Source organism: Phalacrocorax aristotelis, unplaced genomic scaffold (genome assembly GCF_949628215.1).
Source record: "Phalacrocorax aristotelis unplaced genomic scaffold, bGulAri2.1 scaffold_99, whole genome shotgun sequence".
Taxonomy (NCBI): domain Eukaryota; kingdom Metazoa; phylum Chordata; class Aves; order Suliformes; family Phalacrocoracidae; genus Phalacrocorax; species Phalacrocorax aristotelis.
The window spans coordinates 252,178-276,133 of NW_027441150.1; the positions used below are offsets into that span (position 1 = coordinate 252,178).

At 54.3% G+C, this 23,956-nt stretch overlaps 1 long non-coding RNA gene across 1 annotated transcript; it reads left to right on the forward strand.

Moving 5' to 3' along the window:
- The first annotated feature begins 366 nt into the window (after positions 1–366).
- LOC142050951 (uncharacterized) lies at positions 367–1,480 on the forward strand. The gene is made up of 3 exons (XR_012658225.1): positions 367–491; positions 873–1,064; positions 1,323–1,480. It is a non-coding gene; the product is annotated as an uncharacterized LOC142050951 (long non-coding RNA).
- Positions 1,481–23,956: the final 22,476 nt, after the last annotated feature.

Genomic DNA, 23,956 nt, shown 5'->3' on the forward strand with positions numbered 1-23,956 from the left:
GGAGAGCGAGGCTGTGGTGAGGGCTCGGTGGGGCTTCCGGGTGCATCGGCGGGAGGGACGGTGGCCCGTAGGGTCCGAGAGCGGGGCGGAGCCGAGGGCGGGCTGGCGGCGTGCCGGGAGCTGTGGTGGTGCGCCTGGCGGCTGGCCGTGCGGCCGTGTTGTGGCGCAGAGCATGGCGGGAGGTGTAGTCCTTGCGGCGCGCGGCTGCCGGGCGGCCGTGTTGTGGCGCAGAGCATGCCGGGAGGTGTAGTCCTTGCGGCGCGCGGCTGCCGGGCGGCCGTGTTGTGGCGCAGAGCGTGCCGGGAGGTGTAGTCCTGGCGCAGTGGCTGCCGGCCCTGTCACGTGGTTCGCCGGGGCGTGGCGGGAGGCGCGGTCTTCCGGCGCTCGGGTGCCGGGCGGCCGTGCCGCGTACGGTAGGCGCGGTGTATTTTTGGGGTTGGATTCGTGTTGATTTCTGGGGGCTTCCAGGTGCGGCCGCTCCCCGAGAAGCGGTGAGTTCCCCGGGAGCTGACAGAAGGGAAGAGGGAAAGGAGGAGGACCTTTTCCCCGTGCCCAGGGCGCAGATGATGGCCGCCTCCCCGGCTCGCCGGAGCTCCCGCTCAGCCTCCCCCGGCCCCCCCTTGCCCCGTGCGCCTGCCCCCAGCCCCGGCACCTCCCCTGAAGCGTGCTGCGTAGCCCTTGGCCGCCCCCAGGCCCTGTCGTGAAGGCAGCGAGCCGGCCCTCGAGCGCACTGGATTCCCCCTCGGCGCAGGGGCCCGTAGCAGTAGCGTGGGGAAGGGGCGCTGTGTCCGGAAGCCCCTGCGCAAGGAGAGGCTTTGGTCAGGGTCGATGGACGGTAATGACGGTCGCTGTTTCTTCTTTCCCTCTCCCAGAGACCGTGCTGAGGACGTGGTTGTCTGTCCTTCCCCCGGGGACGCCGTCGACTGCGGCCGTCTCAGGCTTGCGTGGCTTCTCTCTGCCCGGCTTTGCCATCCTCGCGGCGCCGGGGCGAAAAGGGACACACAGAGCCCTTCCCGGCTGCGGACAGGAGCTGCCTCGGCTGAAGCTGGAGACGCCAACGAAAGGTAAAGCAGAAGAAACTGAAGGCGCTCTGGCTGCCAGCTGCCTTCCTGCTGCAGGCAAGAGAGAGCCTGTCCCTGCAGGTGAGGGAGGAAGGATCCCCCTTCATAGTCCGCAGCGGGACAGGCCACCAACGTGCACTGCAGGGTCCGTACGCGTAACCCGGAGTTGGGTACGGGCGTGTAGGGCACGAGCGAGCTAGGCTACGTGCCGAGGAAGCCTCATCTCGTAAGAGCGGTAAGACACCCACGTATCCTCTTTAGGTGGAGGTCGGCCTAGAGTCTGGAGCTGCAGAAGAGGCAGGGAGGAGAGAAGGGGAAAGAAGCATCTGAACGGCTAAATTGTGCCAGCAGCGCTGAGAGCGAGAGTCGCGGTGAGTCCTGGGCCACTGGGGCCCCGTTGCCTCTCTTGTGCGTCCTGGGCCCTCCCTGTCTCTCCCCCGGCCCCCTCTCTTTCCTTACCTGCTGCAAAATTTTATTTTTTCTTTTGGGCCCCCCCCCGCACCTTCTCTCTCCATCTCGCTCTGAGTGGCTCCCTGCCTCCCCGTCTTTTTCAGTCCTCCCTCTCTCTGTCCTGTAGCCTGTGGCTCCTTTTCCTATCTCCGCCTCTCTCTGCCTGGCTCTGGCTCCGTTTTTTTATTCCTCCTGCTCTGTCCTGTAGCCTGTCGGTATTTTGTCTTTCTCTGGCCCTCTTGGTCTGACTCCCTGTGTTACCGAAAAACGCGGTAAAATCGGAAACGACTCCTCAACGCCAATTTAGTATTAAAGAGCAGGCATTCTTTATTCACGGCGCCGGATGCACGGGGGATCGCTCCTGCTGGCGTGCGTACCTCACACACCTTTCCCGTTCAATTTGTAGATCAAAATTTTAGGTATTCATACATATTCATTATTGTCCTGTCTGCTGATCGGTACAAACTTGCTCGTTCCGTATGTAAATCGCTGCGCAGGCTCGGTTGTCCTCTTCCGTTGTTCTCTTCTGAGTAGGTGGTATTACTTGGGTCGGTGGTGGTCTGTGAGTCGGTGGTCGCGATCTCCCCCTGCGTAAAGGAATTACCTTTTTACCTTCTTGGCTAGTTTTCTCAGTCCGCTCCACGAAACCGCGTTTTGTCATCCTTTTCTGACAGAAGCACATTGTCTGTTCTGTTCGCATTAACGATCGCCTAGGGACTAAAATGCAGATCGACGGATGCGCTGATTCGTACGCTCCATGTTCCCGTAATGGAACACTGTCTCTGGTTGGTTGATTTCATCGCTTTGGTTACATTTCCCCCGTATGGAAGTTCTGAAATAATAATTTTCTCAATACTTCCATCCTAGATCAATAATATTCCACTATGTCAGTTCGGCGTTTGGTTCATCTTCTCAAAGTTTTCACTTGATGGTGGTCTCCAGGGTGTATGCAGGTCCCATTTTCTACCCAAAATTTTATTAATTTGTTGAACTACCTCTGCAAAAAAATGTGGTGCTCTATCAGAGGACATTCCCGTTGGCACTCTAAATCTTGGTATTATTTCTTTCAGCAACATTTTAACTACTACTCTAGCTTTGTTGGTGCAGCACGAGAAAGCTTCTGGCCATCTAGAAAATTTGTCAATCAGCACTAACAAATACTGCTCTATCTATTTTGTCTGGGTAACTCAGAGAACTTAATTTGCTAATAATTTCCGGGAGAATTTTTTGTTTTGTTACTCCTAAAGGTGGTTTCCTTTGGTTCAGGGGATTATTTCTAGGACAGATTGGACACTTAGCTACTATGGGTTTAACTATTCTTGTCACGCCTACACACGCTACAGATGTTTTTAAACTCAAAACCGTAGCATCTACACCCCAATGTGTTTGCTCATGCTTTTCTTTTCAAGTTCTGTCATAACTTGTGGGGTTGTTATTATTATTACTTGTTTTTCTGGTGTTATCTACCACCTCTCTGTGTTTTGTGATGTTTCCAATTGTTCTGCTAATTGCTCATCCAATTTATTATATCTCGGTTTCAACTTTGGAATTCTGATCTGTTTTGCCGGTACTAGCGCAAGGATACCTTGCTCTGCAGTCCTCTTTGCAGCTTTATCTGTCGATCGTTTGCTTATGTTTACAGCCGTCTGGCCGAATTGATGAGCTTTGCAACGCTTTACCGCCACTTCTTTTGGTTTCTGCACATCTTCCGGAAGTTGGAGAGTGTCGTCTTTATGCTGTATCGATGATTTTTGGGCTGATGGCAGTCCTTTCTCCTTCCCAATAGCTCCATGATCGTGGATCACACCAAATGCATGTTTGGAATCAGTCTAGATATTTATCCTTTGTCCCTCTGCCATTCGCAGAGCTCGCTTCAATGCTACCAATGCTGCTTTCTGTGCTGAGGTGTTTGCAGGCAGCACCCCTGACTCCGTTCCCTCGGCGGCGATAACGACAGCATATCCGGCCATTCGCTTCTCTTCTCGCCCAGAGCTTCTTCCATCTGTAAACAACTCCAGATCAGGATTTTCCCAGAGGTTTGTGTCTCAGGTCTGGTCTGCTGGAATAGACTTGTTCAATAGTTAGCAAGCGATCGTGTTCGAAATTGTCCGTAAGGTTTTCTGTTGTTAAAAACGTAGCAGGATTCAGTATAGCAGTAGTCTTCGATTCCACATCGTCTTGTTCTAACAGAACAACTTGATATTTCAACATTCTGCTAAGGGATAGCCAACGACCCCCCTTTTGTCCTAAAACAGTCGTCACCGCTATGTGCGGGACACATACTGTTATCTTCTGTCCCATTGTTAACTTCGGGGCTTCCCGGATCGGCAGCGCTGTTGTTGCTACTGCCCGTAAACACCTAGGCCGTCTTTTACTCGCGTGGTCGAGTTGTTTGGAGAAGTAGCCCACAGGTCTCTTCCAGGTTCCCAGTCGCTGTGTCAGCACTCCAAGGGCTAAATGTTGTCTTTCGTGGACAAACAACTCAAAAGGTTTAGCGAAATCAGGTAGGCCTAATGCAGGGGGCCATCATCGAGGCTCTTTTCAGTTCTTTGAATGCCGTTTGGCATTCGGAGCGTCCGGGTTAAATATTTATCCTTTGATTCTTTCAATGCCTCATATAATGGTTTTACCTAGAGTCTGTAGTTCAGAATCCAGAGCTGACGCCATTTCACTGTTTTCAGAAAAGCTCTCAATTCCTTCGGGCCGCTAGGTTTGGGAATTTGACCAAATAGTTTCTTTCTTTTCACTTTCTAATTGTCTTTGTCTTTGAGATATTTCAAATCCTAAATAGAATGGCTGCTGCTTCTCCTATTTGGGTTTTGTTTCTGGAAACTCTGCATCTTCCTTGGCCCAGAAAATTTAAAAATTTCAAAACATTATTCTTTACTTTCTGCCACTATCAGAATGTCACCTGCATTCTGTAACAATATGCCTCTCCCTGGGTTCTGTTTTTTCTATACATTTCTACATTTCTAATTTTTTTCTTGCCAGCTGAGTCCCAAATATCGTAGGACTAATTTTAAATCCTTGTGTAAGTACGGTCATGTTAGCTGTGTCTTTCATTCTGTGGTGGGGCTTTCCCATTGCAAAGCAAATAGGCTTTGACTTTTTATGCCTGGAGGTATGCAAAAGAAGGCATCCTTCAAATCTAGTACAGTAAACCATTTATGCTCCTCCTTTAAAAGAGGTCAGTAAAGTGTATGGATTAGCTACTACCGGATGTATGTCTTGGGCCACCTGATATATAGCCCTTAAATGGTGAACTAGCTAATACTCTTTGCCTCTAGATTTCTTTACTGGCGACACAGGAGTACTATATTCTGATTCACATTCCACTAAAAGCTCATATTCTGAAAAATTTTATAATTCACTTCTCTAATCCTTCTTGAGCCTCTCGCTTAATAGGTATTGTTTTTGTCTTTACCGGCTTGGCTCCAGGCTTTAAGGTTACTTTTACCGGCTCTGCCCACTTAGATCGCTCCGGAGCTCCGCTCGCTCAAACCAAAGTGAGAATTACTACGTTTTCCACTTCTTCGGGAACCTGTTCCTCCCTGGAGGAATCCTGTAACACAAACGCTCTCTGCCTCTGTGGCTTTTGATTCTGGTATTAGTAATTTAATCTCTCCATCTTTAAAAGTTACTTGAGCATCTAATTTACTTAATAGATCTCATCATAACAGAGGCAGTGGACATTCAGGCATATACAGAAATTGGTGAGTTGCCCATTGCTTCTCCAATTTAAACTTTAATGGCTCTGAGAGGGGCTAATTTTTCTTTGCCCTGTCGCACTAACAACACCTACGGATTTATGATTAAATTTCTCTTTACGTGTATTCAATACCAAAGAAGTGGCTCCCGTATCTACCAAAAATTCTATTTCTTCATTCCCTAGCTTCAGTGTAACCAGGTGTTCAGCTAGGGTTGATTCCCCTGGTCTCCTTCATGCCAAGCTACTTCAAGCATTTTACCCAGATCTCTGGATTCGGGTTCTTCTAGCTTCTGAAGGTTTCTTCTCCCCCCCGCCCCCCCCCCCCCCCACTATCTGGGGCTGATTGTCTTATGAATATAGAGACCAACTGAATTGCTTTTTCTGGTTTTTCTGCGTTCAAATGAGTATATTTTCTGGCAGTCACCTTCAGTCTTTCCATAAAGGCTGAAGGGGACTCCTTTAATTCTTGTCTCGCTTCATAAATTTTGACCCATTTATTGCTTTTGGCATTGCATGTCTTACTCCAAATAAAATCTCTCTCTGACATCTAGTCAACATTCCCTGGGTCCTGGCTGATTCGGGTCCCACTCGGGATTTGTAGATGGAAAATTCTGTACTAATTGTTCTCTGTAAATTCCTGTTAGCATGTGCTCCCCTGCACCTGCCTCTTGGCTGTATTCAATACTGATTTTCTTGTCATTTCCATCAAGTGAAGTATCCAGTATCACAAGTAGAGCAACACTTCAAGTTCTCACACACTTTTCCTCTCTCCAAAAACATTGCCGTAGAATCCTGTGGACGTATCTCACGCTGTTTCTGCCACGCTGGATGATTCACAGTGTAAAGAACAAATCAACATATGCCACTTCTTCCCAATTTGCCCTTCCCCTTTTACAAAACAACATTAATTGCAAGATGGTACGATATTGCAATGTCTCATGTTCTGGCCATTTGTGCCCACCTTCCCATTGATACGTTGGCCACCAATGATTGCAATATTCAATTAATGGTTTCCGAGTTAGTAGGTCATCACCCCCGATGTCTTTCCAGTGCTTCAAAATACATCCCAAAGGTGTTCTCTGTGGGATAGGTTTCTTACTCAGAAATGCTCCCATCTCCCAGTCAACTAGTAGTTGTGATTGTGCGCTATCGCAAATACTAGTCAGAGGGACTCCAAACCCCCGTTAGAGGTCTCGCTGGAAATCCGCCACTGGGATCTGTAGCGCCCTGCTAGATATCCCTGGAGACTTCAACCCCCTGTTGAAGACCCCCCTGCCCTCGGGTCCCGCTCCACAGGCTTTCGCCTAGCAGAGACTTACCAACCGAGGTACCTCTTGGCCCCAACCCTGCGTGGCTTTTGCCCGCGCCTTACGGGCAGGCCCGTGGGACTCAAACCCCACTATCCTATCCTATGTGGGAAGCTAACCCCACGTATTATTCTTAAGAAGAAACTTAGGTAAAGAATGCCTTGTTTACTTCAGTCCAAGGGATCTTGCTCAGAATTCTCTGGCCTGGGGATCGGAAGCTCTCCCCGAGAATTCCTTGGGGCTGGCTGCAGGTCCCACGGTCCCCGCGCGATCCGTCGAGATTCAAAAGCAGGGTCCCATCTGGGGTGCCAAAACTGTTACCGAAAAACGCGGTAAAATCAGAAATATCTATTCAACACAAATCTAGTATTAAAGAGCAGGCATTCTTTATTCACAGCGCCAGACGCACGGGGGATCGCTCCTCCTGGCGTGCGTACCTCACGCACCTTTCCCGTACAATTTGTAGATCAAAATTTTAGGTATTCATACATAGTCATTATTGCCCTGTCTACTGATCGGTACAAACTTGCTCGTTCCGTATGTAAATTACTGCGCAGGCTCGGTGGTGGTCCGTGAGTCGGTGGTCGCGATCTCCCCCCTGCCGGAATTACCTTTTAGCTTCTCGGCTCTTAATCTTGGCGGTCTTGGCTAGTTTTCTCAGTCCGCTCCACGAAACCGCATTTTGTCGTCCTTTTTTGACAGAAGCACGTTGGTCTGTTGTTCTGTTGACGTTAACGATCGCCTAGGGACTAAAATGCAGATCGACGGATGCGCTGATTCGTACGCTGCATGTTCCCCGTAATGGAACACCGTCTCTGGTTGGTTGATTTCATCGCTTTGGTTACACCCTGTTCCTGTTGTTCAGTTTCTTCTTTTTTGGCTTTGTTTGATTCTCTCTGTGATTCTGTTTTTCTCTGCCTCGCTTTTCCCAGCTCCCCGTCCCTCACTTTGAATGCCCGTTATCCTTCAGCAGCTCACTCTCCCTTGGTTGCCATCCCCGTTTCTGAATTCCTCCTGCTTTGCCACGTAGCCCGTGGCTTTTTTCTTAATCTCTCTGTCTGGCCTCAACGCTCCCGCCACGCTTTTTAATTCGTCTGCTCTGTACCCTGCTACTGTTCTTGCCTTTCTGAGTTCTTCTCTGTCGAGCTCCCTTTCCCTATTTGTGAATTCCTGTTCTTCCTGCAGCCACCGCTGTTCCCTGTGACCTCCGTCTCTCTCTGTCCAGCTCCCTGTCCCTAGGTTTTAATTCCTGCCTCTGCCCGCTGTAGCCCGTCTAGGTTTTTCTCTCGGCCTCTCTCTCTGTCCGGCTCCCTCTCTCTGTGTTCTAATTCCACGTTCTCTGTCACGTAGACCCGTGCTATTTGTTTGTCCTCATCTCTCTCTGTGCAGCTCCTTGCTGCTATGTTTTATTTCTTCCCTCTCTCTCTGTCTTTGTAGCCCGTTGCTGTTGTTGTGGTTTTTTTTTTTCCCCCCGACTTGTTTCTTCGTTTGTCTCTGTCTGCCTCCCGGTGCCTGATCTTTAATTCCTCCTTCCCTGTTGGGCCGCTGTTCCTTTTTTCCATTCTACGTTGTGTTCTCTTTGGTCTCCTGTTCTTATTCATCGGTTCCCTCCTCGCCGCCCTGTGGCTTGTCCCCATTTTAGTGTTGCCTCCCTCTCCCTCTCTCTGGCTTCTTGCCCCTGTTTTTAAAATTCCTCCCTCTCTTCTCTCTTCCCTGTTGGCCGTGTGATCTTCAGCCTTTCTCCACCTCTTTCTGCCCAGCTCTCTGTGTCTATCCATTAATTCTTCCCTCTCTGCCCTGTAGCCTGTAGCTTTTGTCCTTTCTCCATCTTGCTGTCTCTGGCTTCCCCGTGACCCTGTTTTAGAATTGTTTCTCTCTTCTTTCTGTACGCATTGCGATTCCTTTTGCTCCCCATCTCCCTTTGTTTTGGGTGTTGTTTTGTTGTTGTTTTTCTGGCTCCCTGTCCCTAATTGTTAATTCTCTGCCTTCTCGTGCTCTGTAGCACGTAGCCCCGTGGTTTGTTTTGTGGTGTTCCCTCCCTGGCCCCTTCCCTCCGTCGTTGGCTGTCTCGGCTCCCTGTCCCCGTGGCTTCATTCTTCCCTTTCTGCCCTGTTCTTGTCGCTTATCTTGTCTTTCTCCATCGCGCTCGGTCCAGCTTCCTGCCCCTATTCTTCTTTCCTCCCTCGCTGTCGTGCTGCCTGCCCCAGGTTCTTTGTGCATCTCCAGCCTGCTCCTCTTCCTTCTTTGTTGGTCTGTGTCCTGCTCTTCCCTCTTTCTGCTGCCTCTCTTCCCCTCTCTCTGCTGCTTTTATCTCCACCTCCGTCAGGCTCCCTGTCCTTCTCTGGCCGTCCTGTTCCCTGCCTCGTGCCTTCTCACTACACGCACACACGTCCCCCCCGCCCCCGTCCAGCCGGATGCTGCTCTTCTCTTCTCTCTTCCTACTGTCCCGTGCCCTGCTCCTCACCTTTGGTGGCCTCCCCCTCTGCCCAGCAGCCCGTCGCCCCAGGAGCCAGGCGACGGACGGTCCGTTCCCTGCCAAACCGGGACAAGCGCGTGCCGTGGCTTAGCCCCAGCTGGCAACTCTGCACCAGGGAGCTGCTTGCTCGCTCCACCCTCAGTGGGCTGGGGGAGAGAGCTGGAAGGGTAAGAGTGAGAAAAATCATGGGTTGAGATCAAGGCTGTTTAATAGGTAAAGCAAAAGCTGTGCGTGGAAGCAAAGCAAGGAATTAATTCACTCCTCCTTTTCGGTGGGCAGGTGTTGAGCTGTTTCTGGGAAAGCAGGGCTCTGTCATGTGTAACGGTTACTTCGGGAGAGAAATGCCGTAGCCCCCAAGGACTCCCCCTTCTTCCCCCAGCTGTGTGTGCTGAGCGTGATGTCAAATGGTATGGAATATCCCTTTGGTCAGTTAGCTGGGAAAGCTTTCCCAGCTGTGTCCTCTCCCAGCCTACCTGCTGGTGGGGCACTGAGAGAACCAGAAGAGGCTCTGACTGTGGAAGCAGTGCTCAGCAAGAACCAAAACATCTCTACATTATTAATGGTGTTTTGAGCATAAATCCAAAACGTATCCCTTCCTAGCTACTGTGGCGAAAATGAGCACTATCGCAGCCAACACCAGCTCCGTGCGGCTGCGGCAACGGCGGCCGAGGTGGCCTTGGGGCAGGGGGGGAGCGTTGGGGACCCTGAGCCACGAATGGCTCCTGGGACTTGTTACGTGCGCGCCTGCACAAACACCTGCCCTCTCGTTTGCCCTCAGGGCTGCGTTTGCGCTGCCTTTGCGTGGGGCAAGGGGCTGTGATGGAGCCCAGGGGAGGAGGTGGTGCACTGTGGGGGTGAGGGGAGGGGGCCCCCTGTTGCTGCTGCGCCTCAGCTGTGGGCGGGGTCTGGATGGAGGGGCCCCAGGTGCGGGCAGTGGGGCTGACGGCCCGGTTCCTCCCTGGAAAAGGGGTGGTGCCCGGCTCCGGGGGGCCAGTGTGAGCCGAGGGCGGAGCGGAGCGGAGCTGTGGCCGAGCGTCAGCGGGCTGCGACTGTAGCGAGGGAGGAGGTGAGCGGGGGCTGGGTGGTGGAGCGCTGCGTCCCGGGTCAAGCCCCGAGGAGGGCTGCGGCGGGGCAGCGCCGGGTCGGAGCGGGCGGTGGGGAGAGCGAGGCTGTGGTGAGGGCTCGGTGGGGCTTCCGGGTGCATCGGCGGGAGGGACGGTGGCCCGCAGGGTCCGAGAGCGGGGAGGGCGGGCTGGCGGCGTGCCGGGAGCTGTGGTGGTGCGCCTGGCGGCTGGCCGTGCGGCCGTGTTGTGGCGCAGAGCATGCCGGGAGGTGTAGTCCTTGCGGCGCGCGGCTGCCGGGCGGCCGTGTTGTGGCGCAGAGCATGCCGGGAGGTGTAGTCCTTGCGGCGCGCGGCTGCCGGGCGGCCGTGTTGTGGCGCAGAGCATGCCGGGAGGTGTAGTCCTGGCGCAGTGGCTGCCGGCCCTGTCACGTGGCTCGCCGGGGCGTGGCGGGAGGCGCGGTCTTCCGGCGCTCGGGTGCCGGGCGGCCGTGCCGCGTACGGTAGGCGCGGTGTATTTTTGGGGTTGGATTCGTGTTGATTTCTGGGGGCTTGCGGGTGCGGCCGCTCCCCGAGAAGCGGTGAGTTCCCCGGGAGCTGACAGAAGGGAAGAGGGAAAGGAGGAGGACCTTTTCCCCCTGCCCAGGGCGCAGATGATGGCCGCCTCCCCGGCTCGCCGGAGCTCCTGCTCAGCCTCCCGCTCAGCTTCCCCTTGCCCCCCCCTTGCCCCGTGCGCCTGCCCCCAGCCCCGGCACCTCCCCTGAAGCGTGCCGCGTAGCCCTTGGCCGCCCCCAGGCCCTGTCGTGAAGGCAGCGAGCCGGCCCTCAAGCGCACTGGATTCCCCCTCGGCGCAGGGGCCCGTAGCAGTAGCGCGGGGAAGGGGCGGTGTGTCCGGAAGCCCCTGCGCAAGGAGAGGCTTTGGTCAGGGTCGATGGACGGTAATGACGGTCGCTGTTTCTTCTTTCCCTCTCCCAGAGACCGTGCTGAGGACGTGGTTGTCTGTCCTTCCCCCGGGGACGCCGTCGACTGCGGCCGTCTCAGGCTTGCGTGGCTTCTCTCTGCCCGGCTTTGCCATCCTCGCAGCGCCGGGGCGAAAAGGGACACACAGAGCCCTTCCCGGCTGTGGACAGGAGCTGCCTCGGCTGAAGCTGGAGACGCCAACGAAAGGTAAAGCAGAAGAAACTGAAGGCGCTCTGTCTGCCAGCTGCCTTCCTGCTGCGGGCAAGAGAGAGCCTGTCCCTGCAGGTGAGGGAGGAAGGATCCCCCTTCATAGTCCGCAGCGGGCCAGGCCACCAACGTGCACCGCAGGGTCCGTACGCGGTAACCCGGAGTTGGGTACGGGCGTGTAGGGCACGAGCGAGCTAGGCTACGTGCCGAGGAAGCCTCATCTCGTAAGAGCGGTAAGACACCCACGTGTTCTCTTTAGGTGGAGGTCGGCCTAGAGTCTGGAGCTGCAGAAGAGGCAGGGAGGAGAGGAGGGGAAAGAAGCATGTGAACGGCTAAATTGTGCCAGCAGCGCTGAGAGCGAGAGTCGCGGTGAGTCCTGGGCCAGTGGGGCCCCGTTGCCTCTCTTGTGCGTCCTGGGCCCTCCCTGTCTCTCCCCTGGCCCCCTCTCTTTCCTTACCTGCTGTAAAAATTTTTTTTTTTTTTTGCGCCCCCCCCGCACCTTCTTTCTCCATCTCGCTCTGAGTGGCTCCCTGCCTCCCCGTCTTTTTCAGTCCTCCCTCTCTCTGTCCTGTAGCCTGTGGCTACTTGTTCTTTCTCCGCCTCTCTCTGCCTGGCTCTGGCTCCGTTTTTATTTTTTTATTCCTCCTGCTCTGTCCTGTAGCCTGTCGGTATTTTGTTTTTCTCTGGCCCTCTTGGTCTGACTCCCTGCGTTACCGAAAAACGCGGTAAAATCGGAAACAACTCCTCAACGCCAATTTAGTATTAAAGAGCAGGCGTTGTTTATTCACGGCGCCAGACGCACGGGGGATCGCTCCTCCTGGCGTGCGTACCTCACACACCTTTCCCGTTCAATTTGTAGATCAAAATTTTAGGTATTCATACACATTCATTATTGTCCTGTCTACTGATCGGTACAAACTTGCTCGTTCCGTACGTAAATTACTGCGCAGGCTCGGCGGTGGTCCGTGAGTCGGTGGTCGCGATCTCCCCCTGCCAGAATTGCCTTTTGCCTTCTTGGCTCTTAATCTTGGCAGTCTTGGCTAGTTTTCTCAGTCCGCTCCACGAAACCGCGTTTTGTCATCCTTTTCTGACAGAAGCACGTTGTCTGTTGTTCTGCTGACGTTAACGATCGCCTAGTGACTAAAATGCAGATCGACAGACACACCGATTCGTACGCTCCATGTTCCCGTAATGGAACACCGTCTCTGGTTGGCTGATTTCATCGCTTTGGTTACACCTGTTCCTGTTGTTCAGTTTCTTCTTTTTTGGCTTTGTTTGATTCTCTCTGTGATTCCATTTTTCTCTGCCTCGCTTTTCCCAGCTCCCCGTCCCTCGCTTTGAATGCCCGTTATCCTTCAGCAGCTCACTCTCCCTTGGTTGCCATCCCCGTTTCTGAATTCCTCCTGCTTTGCCACGTAGCCCGTGACTTTTTTCTTAATCTCTCTCTGTCTGCCTCAACGCTCCCGCCGCGCTTTTTAATTCGTCTGCTCTGTACCCTGCTACTGTTCTTGCCTTTCTGAGTTCTTCTCTGTCCAGCTCCCTTTCCCTGTTCATGAATTCCTGTTCTTCCTGCACCCGCCGCTGTTCCCTGTGATCTCAGTCTCTCTCTGTCCAGCTCCCTGTCCCTAGGTTTTAATTCCTGCCTCTGCCCGCTGTAGCCCGTCTAGATTTTTCTCTCGGCCTCTCTCTCTGTCCGGCTCCCTCTCTCTGTGTTCTAATTCCACGTTCTCTGTCACGTAGACCCGTGCTATTTGTTTGTCCTCATCTCTCTCTGTCCAGCTCCTTGCTGCTATGTTTTATTTCTTCCCTCTCTGTCTGTCTTTGTAGCCCGTTGCCGTTGTTGTTTTTTTTTTTTTTTTTCCCACTTGTTTCTTCATGTGTCTCTGTCTGCCTCCCAGTGCCTGATCTTTAATTCCTCCTTCCCTGTTGGGCCGCTGTTCCTTTTTTCCATTCTACATTGTGTTCTCTTTGGTCTCCTGTTCTTATTCATCGATTCCCTCCTCGCTGCCCTGTGGCTTGTCCCCATTTATTGTTGCCTCTCTGTCCCTCTCTCTGGCTTCTTGCCCCTGTTTTTAAAATTCCTCCCTCTCTTCTCTCTTCCCTGTTGGCCGTGTGATCTTCAGCCTTTCTCCACCTCTTTCTGCCCAGCTCTCTGCGTCTATTCATTAATTCTTCCCTCTCTGCCCTGTAGCCTGTAGCTTTTGTCCTTTCTCCATCTTGCTGTCTCTGGCTTCCCCGTGACCCTCTTTTAGAATTGTTTCTCTCTTCTCTCTGTACGCATTGCGATTCCTTTTGCTCTCCATCTCCCTTTGTTTTGGTGTTTTTTTTGTTGTTTTTCTGGCTCCCTGTCCCTAATTCTTAATTCTCTGCCTTCTCATGCTCTGTAGCACGTAGCCCCGTGGTTTGTTTTGTGGTGTTCCCTCCCCGGCCCCTTCCCTCCGTCGCTGGCCGTCTCGGCTCCCTGTCCCCGTGGCTTCATTCTTCCCTTTCTGCCCTGTTCTTGTCGCTTATCTTGTTATCTTGTCTGTCTCCATCTCGCTCGGTCCAGCTTCCTGCCCCTGTTCTTCTTTCCTCCCTCGCTGTCGTGCTGCCTGCCCCAGGTTCTTTGTGCGTCTCCAGCCTGCTCCTCATCCTTCTTTGTTGGTCTGTGTCCTGCTCTTCCCTTCTCTCTGCTGCTTTTATCTCCACCTCCGTCAGGCTCCCTGTCCTTCTCTGGCCGTCCTGTTCCCTGCCTCGTGCCTTCTCACTACACGCACACACGCCCCCCCCCGCCCCCGTCCAGCCGGATGCTGCTCTTCTCTCCTCCTACTGTCCTGTGCCCTGCTCCTCACCTTTGGTGGCCTCCCCCTCTGCCCAGCAGCCCGTCGCTCCAGGAGCCAGGCGACGGACGGTCCGTTCCCTGCCAAACCGGGACAAGCGCGTGCCGTGGCTTAGCCTCAGCTGGCAACTCTGCACCAGGGAGCTGCTTGCTCGCTCCACCCTCAGTGGGCTGGGGGAGAGAGCTGGAAGGGTAAAAGTGAGAAAAATCATGGGTTGAGATCAAGACGGTTTAATAGGTAAAGCAAAAGCTGTGCGTGGAAGCAAAGCAAGGAATTAATTCGCTCCTCCTTTTCGGCGGGCAGGTGTTGAGCTGTTTCTGGGAAAGCAGGGCTCTGTCATGTGTAACGGTTACTTAGGAAGAGAAATGCCGTAGCCCCCAAGGACTCCCCCTTCTTCCCACAGTTGGAACCCGCAGTTCGGTACGGGCGTGTAGTGCACGAGCGAGCTAGGCTACGTGCCTAGGAAGCCTCATCTTGTAAGAGCGGTAAGACACCCCCGTGTTCTCTTCAGGTGGAGGTCGGCCTAGAGTCTGGAGCTGCAGAAGAGGCAGGGAGGAGAGGAGGGGAAAGAAGCATGTGAACGGCTAAATTGTGCCAGCAGCGCTGAGAGCGAGAGTCGCGGTGAGTCCTGGGCCAGTGGGGCCCCGTTGCCTCTCTTGTACGTCCTGGGCCCTCCCTGTCTCTCCCCCGGCCCCCTCTCTTTCCTTACCTGCTGCAAAATTATTTTTTTTTTGCGCCCCCCCCGCACCTTCTTTCTCCGTCTCGCTCTGAGTGGCTCCCTGCCTCCCCGTCTTTTCAGTCCTCCCTCTCTCTGTCCTGTAGCCTGTGGCTACTTGTTCTTTCTCCGCCTCTCTCTGCCTGGCTCTGGCTCCGTTTTTATTTTTTTACTCCTCCTGCTCTGTCCTGTAGCCTGTCGGTATTTTTGTCTTTCTCTGGCTCTCTCGGTCTGACTCCCTGTGTTACTGAAAAACGCGGTAAAATCGGAAACAACTCCTCAAGACCAATTTAGTATTAAAGAGCAGGCATTCTTTATTCACGGCGCCAGACGCACGGGGGATCGCTCCTCCTGGCGTGCGTACCTCACGCACCTTTCCCGTTCAATTTGTAGATCAAAATTTTACGTATTCGTACGTATTCATTATTGTCCTGTCTGCTGATCGGTACAAACTTGCTCGTTCCGTACGTAAATTACTGCGCAGGCTCGGTGGTGGTCCGTGAGTCGGTGGTCGCGATCTCCCCCTGCCAGAATTGCCTTTTACCTTCTTGGCTGTTAATCTTGGCAGTCTTGGCTAGTTCTCTCAGTCCGCTCCACGAAACCGCGTTTTGTCGTCCTTTTCTGACAGAAGCACGTTGTCTGTTGTTCTGCTGACGTTAACGATCGCCTAGGGACTAAAATGCAGATCGACAGACACACCGATTCGTACGCTCCATGTTCCCGTAATGGAACACCGTCTCTGGTTGGCTGATTTCATCGCTTTGGTTACACCTGTTCCTGTTGTTCAGTTTCTTCTTTTTTGGCTTTGTTTGATTCTCTCTGTGATTCCATTTTTCTCTGCCTCGCTTTTCCCAGCTCCCCGTCCCTCGCTTTGAATGCCCGTTATCCTTCAGCAGCTCACTCTCCCTTGGTTGCCATCCCCGTTTCTGAATTCCTCCTGCTTTGCCACGTAGCCCGTGACTTTTTTCTTAATCTCTCTCTGTCTGCCTCAACCGTTCCCCCCGCGCTTTTTAATTCGTCTGCTCTGCTCCGCACCCTGCTACTGTTCTTGCCTTTCTGAGTTCTTCTCTGTCGAGCTCCCTTTCCCTATTTGTGAATTCCTGTTCTTCCTGCACCCGCCGCTGTTCCCTGTGACCTCCGTCTCTCTCTGTCCAGCTCCCTGTCCCTAGGTTTTAATCCCTGCCTCTGCCCGCTGTAGCCCGTCTAGATTTTTCTCTCGGCCTCTCTCTCTGTCCGGCTCCCTCTGTCTGTGTTCTAATTCCACGTTCTCTGTCACGTAGACCCGTGCTATTTGTTTGTCCTCATCTCTCTCTGTCCAGCTCCTTGCTGCTATGTTTTATTTCTTCCCTCTCTCTCTGTCTTTGTAGCCCATTGCTGTTGTTGTGTTTTTGGTTTTGTTTTTTTTTTTCCACTTGTTTCTTCGTTTGTCTCTGTCTGCCTCCCAGTGCCTGATCTTTAATTCCTCCTTCCCTGTTGGGCCGCTGTTCCTTTTTTCCATTCTACGTTGTGTTCTCTTTGGTCTCCTGTTCTTATTCATCGATTCCCTCCTCGCTGCCCTGTGGCTTGTCCCCATTTATTGTTGCCTCTCTGTCCCTCTCTCTGGCTTCTTGCCCCTGTTTTTAAAATTCCTCCCTCTCTTCTCTCTTCCCTGTTGGCCGTGTGATCTTCAGCCTTTCTCCACCTCTTTCTGCCCAGCTCTCTGCGTCTATTCATTAATTCTTCCCTCTCTGCCCTGTAGCCTGTAGCTTTTGTCCTTTCTCCATCTTGCTGTCTCTGGCTTCCCCGTGACCCTCTTTTAGAATTGTTTCTCTCTTCTCTCTGTACGCATTGCGATTCCTTTTGCTCTCCATCTCCCTTTGTTTTGGTGTTTTTTTTGTTGTTTTTCTGGCTCCCTGTCCCTAATTCTTAATTCTCTGCCTTCTCATGCTCTGTAGCACGTAGCCCCGTGGTTTGTTTTGTGGTGTTCCCTCCCCGGCCCCTTCCCTCCGTCGTTGGCTGTCTCGGCTCCCTGTCCCCGTGGCTTCATTCTTCCCTTTCTGCCCTGTTCTTGTCGCTTATCTTGTCTTTCTCCATCGCGCTCGGTCCAGCTTCCTGCCCCTGTTCTTCTTTCCTCCCTCGCTGTCGTGCTGCCTGCCCCAGGTTCTTTGTGCGTCTCCAGCCTGCTCCTCTTCCTTCTTTGTTGGTCTGTGTCCTGCTCTTCCCTCTTTCTGCTGCCTCTCTTCCCCTCTCTCTGCTGCTTTTATCTCCACCTCCGTCAGGCTCCCTGTCCTTCTCTGGCCGTCCTGTTCCCTGCCTCGTGCCTTCTCACTACACGCACACACGTCCCCCCCGCCCCGTCCAGCCGGATGCCGCTCTTCTCTTCTCTCTTCCTACTGTCCCGTGCCCTGCTCCTCACCTTTGGTGGCCTCCCCCTCTGCCCAGCAGCCCGTCGCCCCAGGAGCCAGGCGACGGACGGTCCGTTCCCTGCCAAACCGGGACAAGCGCGTGCCGTGGCTTAGCCCCAGCTGGCAACTCTGCACCAGGGAGCTGCTTGCTCGCTCCACCCTCAGTGGGCTGGGGGAGAGAGCTGGAAGGGTAAGAGTGAGAAAAATCATGGGTTGAGATCAAGGCTGTTTAATAGGTAAAGCAAAAGCTGTGCGTGGAAGCAAAGCAAGGAATTAATTCACTCCTCCTTTTCGGCGGGCAGGTGTTGAGCTGTTTCTGGGAAAGCAGGGCTCTGTCATGTGTAATGGTTACTTAGGGAGAGAAATGCCGTAGCCCCCGCCCCCCTCCCCCCCAAGGACTCCCCCTTCTTCCCCCAGCTGTGTGTGCTGAGCGTGATGTCAAATGGTATGGAATATCCCTTTGGTCAGTTAGCTGGGAAAGCTTTCCCAGCTGTGTCCTCTCCCAGCCTACTTGCTGGTGGGGCACTGAGATAACCAGAAGAGGCTCTGACTGTGGAAGCAGTGCTCAGCAAGAACGAAAACATCTCTACATTATTAACGGTGTTTTGAGCATAAATCCAAAACGTATCCCTTCCTAGCTACTGTGGCGAAAATGAGCACTATCGCAGCCAACACCAGCTCCGTGCGGCTGCGGCAACGGCGGCCGAGGTGGCCTTGGGGCAGGGGGGGAGCGTTGGGGACCCTGAGCCACGAATGGCTCCTGGGACTTGTTACGTGCGTGCCTGCACAAACACCTGCCCTCTCGTTTGCCCTCAGGGCTGCGTTTGCGCTGCCTTTGCGTGGGGCAAGGGGCTGTGATGGAGCCCAGGGGAGGAGGTGGTGCACTGTGGGGGTGAGGGGAGGGGGCCCCCCGTTGCTGCTGCGCCTCAGCTGTGGGCGGGGTCTGGATGGAGGGGCCCCAGGTGCGGGCAGTGGGGCTGACGGCCCGGTTCCTCCCTGGAAAAGGGGTGGTGCCCGGCTCCGGGGGGCCAGTGTGAGCCGAGGGCGGAGCGGAGCGGAGCTGTGGCCGAGCGTCAGCGGGCTGCGACTGTAGCGAGGGAGGAGGTGAGCGGGGGCTGGGTGGTGGAGCGCTGCGTCCCGGGTCAAGCCCCGAGGAGGGCTGCGGCGGGGCAGCACCGGGTCGGAGCGGGCGGTGGGGAGAGCGAGGCTGTGGTGAGGGCTCGGTGGGGCTTCCGGGTGCATCGGCGGGAGGGACGGTGGCCCGCAGGGTCCGAGAGCGGGGAGGGCGGGCTGGCGGCGTGCCGGGAGCTGTGGTGGTGCGCCTGGCGGCTGGCCGTGCGGCCGTGTTGTGGCGCAGAGCATGCCGGGAGGTGTAGTCCTTGCGGCGCGCGGCTGCCGGGCGGCCGTGTTGTGGCGCAGAGCATGCCGGGAGGTGTAGTCCTGGCGCAGTGGCTGCCGGCCCTGTCACGTGGCTCGCCGGGGCGTGGCGGGAGGCGCGGTCTTCCGGCGCTCGGGTGCCGGGCGGCCGTGCCGCATACGGTAGGCGCGGTGTATTTTTGGGGTTGGATTCGTGTTGATTTCTGGGGGCTTCCAGGTGCGGCCGCTCCCCGAGAAGCGGTGAGTTCCCCGGGAGCTGACAGAAGGGAAGAGGGAAAGGAGGAGGACCTTTTCCCCCTGCCCAGGGCGCTCCCGCTCAGCCTCCCCTGGCCCCCCCTTGCCCCGTGCGCCTGCCCCCAGCCCCGGCACCTCCCCTGAAGCGTGCTGCGTAGCCCTTGGCCGCCCCCAGGCCCTGTCGTGAAGGCAGCGAGCCGGCCCTCGAGCGCACTGGATTCCCCCTCGGCGCAGGGGCCCGTAGCAGTAGCGCGGGGAAGGGGCGGTGTGTCCGGAAGCCCCTGCGCAAGGAGAGGCTTTGGTCAGGGTCGATCGACGGTAATGACGGTCGCTGTTTCTTCTTTCCCTCTCCCAGAGACCGTGCTGAGGACGTGGTTGTCTGTCCTTCCCCCGGGGATGCCGTCGACTGCGGCCGTCTCAGGCTTGCGTGGCTTCTCTCTGCCCAGCTTTGCCATCCTCGCGGCGCCGGGGCGAAAAGGGACACACAGAGCCCTTCCCGGCTGTGGACAGGAGCTGCCTCGGCTGAAGCTGGAGACGCCAACGAAAGGTAAAGCAGAAGAAACTGAAGGCGCTCTGGCTGCCAGCTGCCTTCCTGCTGCAGGCAAGAGAGAGCCTGTCCCTGCAGGTGAGGGAGGAAGGATCCCCCTTCATAGTCCGCAGCGGGCCAGGCCACCAACGTGCACCGCAGGGTCCGTACGCGTAACCCGGAGTTGGGTACGGGCGTGTAGGGCACGAGCGAGCTAGGCTACGTGCCGAGGAAGCCTCATCTCGTAAGAGCGGTAAGACACCCACGTGTTCTCTTTAGGTGGAGGTCGGCCTAGAGTCTGGAGCTGCAGAAGAGGCAGGGAGGAGAGGAGGGGAAAGAAGCATGTGAACGGCTAAATTGTGCCAGCAGCGCTGAGAGCGAGAGTCGCGGTGAGTCCTGGGCCAGTGGGGCCCCGTTGCCTCTCTTGTACGTCCTGGGCCCTCCCTGTCTCTCCCCCGGCCCCCTCTCTTTCCTTACCTGCTGCAAAATTATTTTTTTTTTGCGCCCCCCCCGCACCTTCTTTCTCCGTCTCGCTCTGAGTGGCTCCCTGCCTCCCCGTCTTTTTCAGTCCTCCCTCTCTCTGTCCTGTAGCCTGTGGCTACTTGTTCTTTCTCCGCCTCTCTCTGCCTGGCTCTGGCTCCGTTTTTATTTTTTTATTCCTCCTGCTCTGTCCTGTAGCCTGTCGGTATTTTGTCTTTCTGTGGCTCTCTTGGTCTGACTCCCTGTGTTACCGAAAAACGCGGTAAAATCGGAAACAACTCCTCAAGACCAATTTAGTATTAAAGAGCAGGCATTCTTTATTCACGGCGCCGGATGCACGGTGGATCGCTCCTCCTGGCGTGCGTACCTCACGCACCTTTCCCGTTCAATTTGTAGATCAAAATTTTAGGTATTCATACACATTCATTATTGTCCTGTCTACTGATCGGTACAAACTTGCTCGTTCCGTACGTAAATTACTGCGCAGGCTCGGCGGTGGTCCGTGAGTCGGTGGTCGCGATCTCCCCCTGCCAGAATTGCCTTTTGCCTTCTTGGCTCTTAATCTTGGCAGTCTTGGCTAGTTCTCTCAGTCCGCTCCACGAAACCGCGTTTTGTCATCCTTTTCTGACAGAAGCACGTTGTCTGTTGTTCTGTTGACGTTAACGATCGCCTAGTGACTAAAATGCAGATCGACAGACACACCGATTCGTACGCTCCATGTTCCCGTAATGGAACACCGTCTCTGGTTGGCTGATTTCATCGCTTTGGTTACACCTGTTCCTGTTGTTCAGTTTCTTCTTTTTTGGCTTTGTTTGATTCTCTCTGTGATTCCATTTTTCTCTGCCTCGCTTTTCCCAGCTCCCCGTCCCTCGCTTTGAATGCCCGTTATCCTTCAGCAGCTCACTCTCCCTTGGTTGCCATCCCCGTTTCTGAATTCCTCCTGCTTTGCCACGTAGCCCGTGACTTTTTTCTTAATCTCTCTGTCTGCCTCAACGCTCCCGCCGTGCTTTTTAATTCGTCTGCTCTGTACCCTGCTACTGTTCTTGCCTTTCTGAGTTCTTCTCTGTCCAGCTCCCTTTCCCTGTTCATGAATTCCTGTTCTTCCTGCACCCGCCGCTGTTCCCTGTGATCTCAGTCTCTCTCTGTCCAGCTCCCTGTCCCTAGGTTTTAATTCCTGCCTCTGCCCGCTGTAGCCCGTCTAGATTTTTCTCTCGGCCTCTCTCTCTGTCCGGCTCCCTCTCTCTGTGTTCTAATTCCACGTTCTCTGTCACGTAGACCCGTGCTATTTGTTTGTCCTCATCTCTCTCTGTCCAGCTCCTTGCTGCTATGTTTTATTTCTTCCCTCTCTCTCTGTCTTTGTAGCCCGTTGCCGTTGTTGTTTTTTTTTTTTTTTTTCCCACTTGTTTCTTCATGTGTCTCTGTCTGCCTCCCAGTGCCTGATCTTTAATTCCTCCTTCCCTGTTGGGCCGCTGTTCCTTTTTTCCATTCTACATTGTGTTCTCTTTGGTCTCCTGTTCTTATTCATCGATTCCCTCCTCGCTGCCCTGTGGCTTGTCCCCATTTATTGTTGCCTCTCTGTCCCTCTCTCTGGCTTCTTGCCCCTGTTTTTAAAATTCCTCCCTCTCTTCTCTCTTCCCTGTTGGCCGTGTGATCTTCAGCCTTTCTCCACCTCTTTCTGCCCAGCTCTCTGCGTCTATTCATTAATTCTTCCCTCTCTGCCCTGTAGCCTGTAGCTTTTGTCCTTTCTCCATCTTGCTGTCTCTGGCTTCCCCGTGACCCTCTTTTAGAATTGTTTCTCTCTTCTCTCTGTACGCATTGCGATTCCTTTTGCTCTCCATCTCCCTTTGTTTTGGTGTTTTTTTTGTTGTTTTTCTGGCTCCCTGTCCCTAATTCTTAATTCTCTGCCTTCTCATGCTCTGTAGCACGTAGCCCCGTGGTTTGTTTTGTGGTGTTCCCTCCCCGGCCCCTTCCCTCCGTCGCTGGCCGTCTCGGCTCCCTGTCCCCGTGGCTTCATTCTTCCCTTTCTGCCCTGTTCTTGTCGCTTATCTTGTCTGTCTCCATCTCGCTCGGTCCAGCTTCCTGCCCCTGTTCTTCTTTCCTCCCTCGCTGTCGTGCTGCCTGCCCCAGGTTCTTTGTGCGTCTCCAGCCTGCTCCTCATCCTTCTTTGTTGGTCTGTGTCCTGCTCTTCCCTTCTCTCTGCTGCTTTTATCTCCACCTCCGTCAGGCTCCCTGTCCTTCTCTGGCCGTCCTGTTCCCTGCCTCGTGCCTTCTCACTACACGCACACACGCCCCTCCACCCCCACCCCCCCGCCCCCGTCCAGCCTGATGCTGCTCTTCTCTTCTCTCCTCCTACTGTCCTGTGCCCTGCTCCTCACCTTTGGTGGCCTCCCCCTCTGCCCAGCAGCCCGTCGCTCCAGGAGCCAGGCGACGGACGGTCCGTTCCCTGCCAAACCGGGACAAGCGCGTGCCGTGGCTTAGCCTCAGCTGGCAACTCTGCACCAGGGAGCTGCTTGCTCGCTCCACCCTCAGTGGGCTGGGGGAGAGAGCTGGAAGGGTAAAAGTGAGAAAAATCATGGGTTGAGATCAAGACGGTTTAATAGGTAAAGCAAAAGCTGTGCGTGGAAGCAAAGCAAGGAATTAATTCGCTCCTCCTTTTCGGCGGGCAGGTGTTGAGCTGTTTCTGGGAAAGCAGGGCTCTGTCATGTGTAACGGTTACTTAGGAAGAGAAATGCCGTAGCCCCCAAGGACTCCCCCTTCTTCCCACAGTTGGAACCCGCAGTTCGGTACGGGCGTGTAGTGCACGAGCGAGCTAGGCTACGTGCCTAGGAAGCCTCATCTCGTAAGAGCGGTAAGACACCCCCGTGTTCTCTTCAGGTGGAGGTCGGCCTAGAGTCTGGAGCTGCAGAAGAGGCAGGGAGGAGAGGAGGGGAAAGAAGCATGTGAACGGCTAAATTGTGCCAGCAGCGCTGAGAGCGAGAGTCGCGGTGAGTCCTGGGCCAGTGGGGCCCCGTTGCCTCTCTTGTACGTCCTGGGCCCTCCCTGTCTCTCCCCCGGCCCCCTCTCTTTCCTTACCTGCTGCAAAATTATTTTTTTTTTGCGCCCCCCCGCACCTTCTTTCTCCGTCTCGCTCTGAGTGGCTCCCTGCCTCCCCGTCTTTTCAGTCCTCCCTCTCTCTGTCCTGTAGCCTGTGGCTACTTGTTCTTTCTCCGCCTCTCTCTGCCTGGCTCTGGCTCCGTTTTTATTTTTTTACTCCTCCTGCTCTGTCCTGTAGCCTGTCGGTATTTTTGTCTTTCTCTGGCTCTCTCGGTCTGACTCCCTGTGTTACTGAAAAACGCGGTAAAATCGGAAACAACTCCTCAAGACCAATTTAGTATTAAAGAGCAGGCATTCTTTATTCACGGCGCCAGACGCACGGGGGATCGCTCCTCCTGGCGTGCGTACCTCACGCACCTTTCCCGTTCAATTTGTAGATCAAAATTTTACGTATTCGTACGTATTCATTATTGTCCTGTCTGCTGATCAGTACAAACTTGCTCGTTCCGTACGTAAATTACTGCGCAGGCTCGGTGGTGGTCCGTGAGTCGGTGGTCGCGATCTCCCCCTGCCAGAATTGCCTTTTACCTTCTTGGCTGTTAATCTTGGCAGTCTTGGCTAGTTCTCTCAGTCCGCTCCACGAAACCGCGTTTTGTCGTCCTTTTCTGACAGAAGCACGTTGTCTGTTGTTCTGCTGACGTTAACGATCGCCTAGGGACTAAAATGCAGATCGACAGACACACCGATTCGTACGCTCCATGTTCCCGTAATGGAACACCGTCTCTGGTTGGCTGATTTCATCGCTTTGGTTACACCTGTTCCTGTTGTTCAGTTTCTTCTTTTTTGGCTTTGTTTGATTCTCTCTGTGATTCCATTTTTCTCTGCCTCGCTTTTCCCAGCTCCCCGTCCCTCGCTTTGAATGCCCGTTATCCTTCAGCAGCTCACTCTCCCTTGGTTGCCATCCCCGTTTCTGAATTCCTCCTGCTTTGCCACGTAGCCCGTGACTTTTTTCTTAATCTCTCTCTGTCTGCCTCAACCGTTCCCCCCGCGCTTTTTAATTCGTCTGCTCTGCTCCGCACCCTGCTACTGTTCTTGCCTTTCTGAGTTCTTCTCTGTCGAGCTCCCTTTCCCTATTTGTGAATTCCTGTTCTTCCTGCA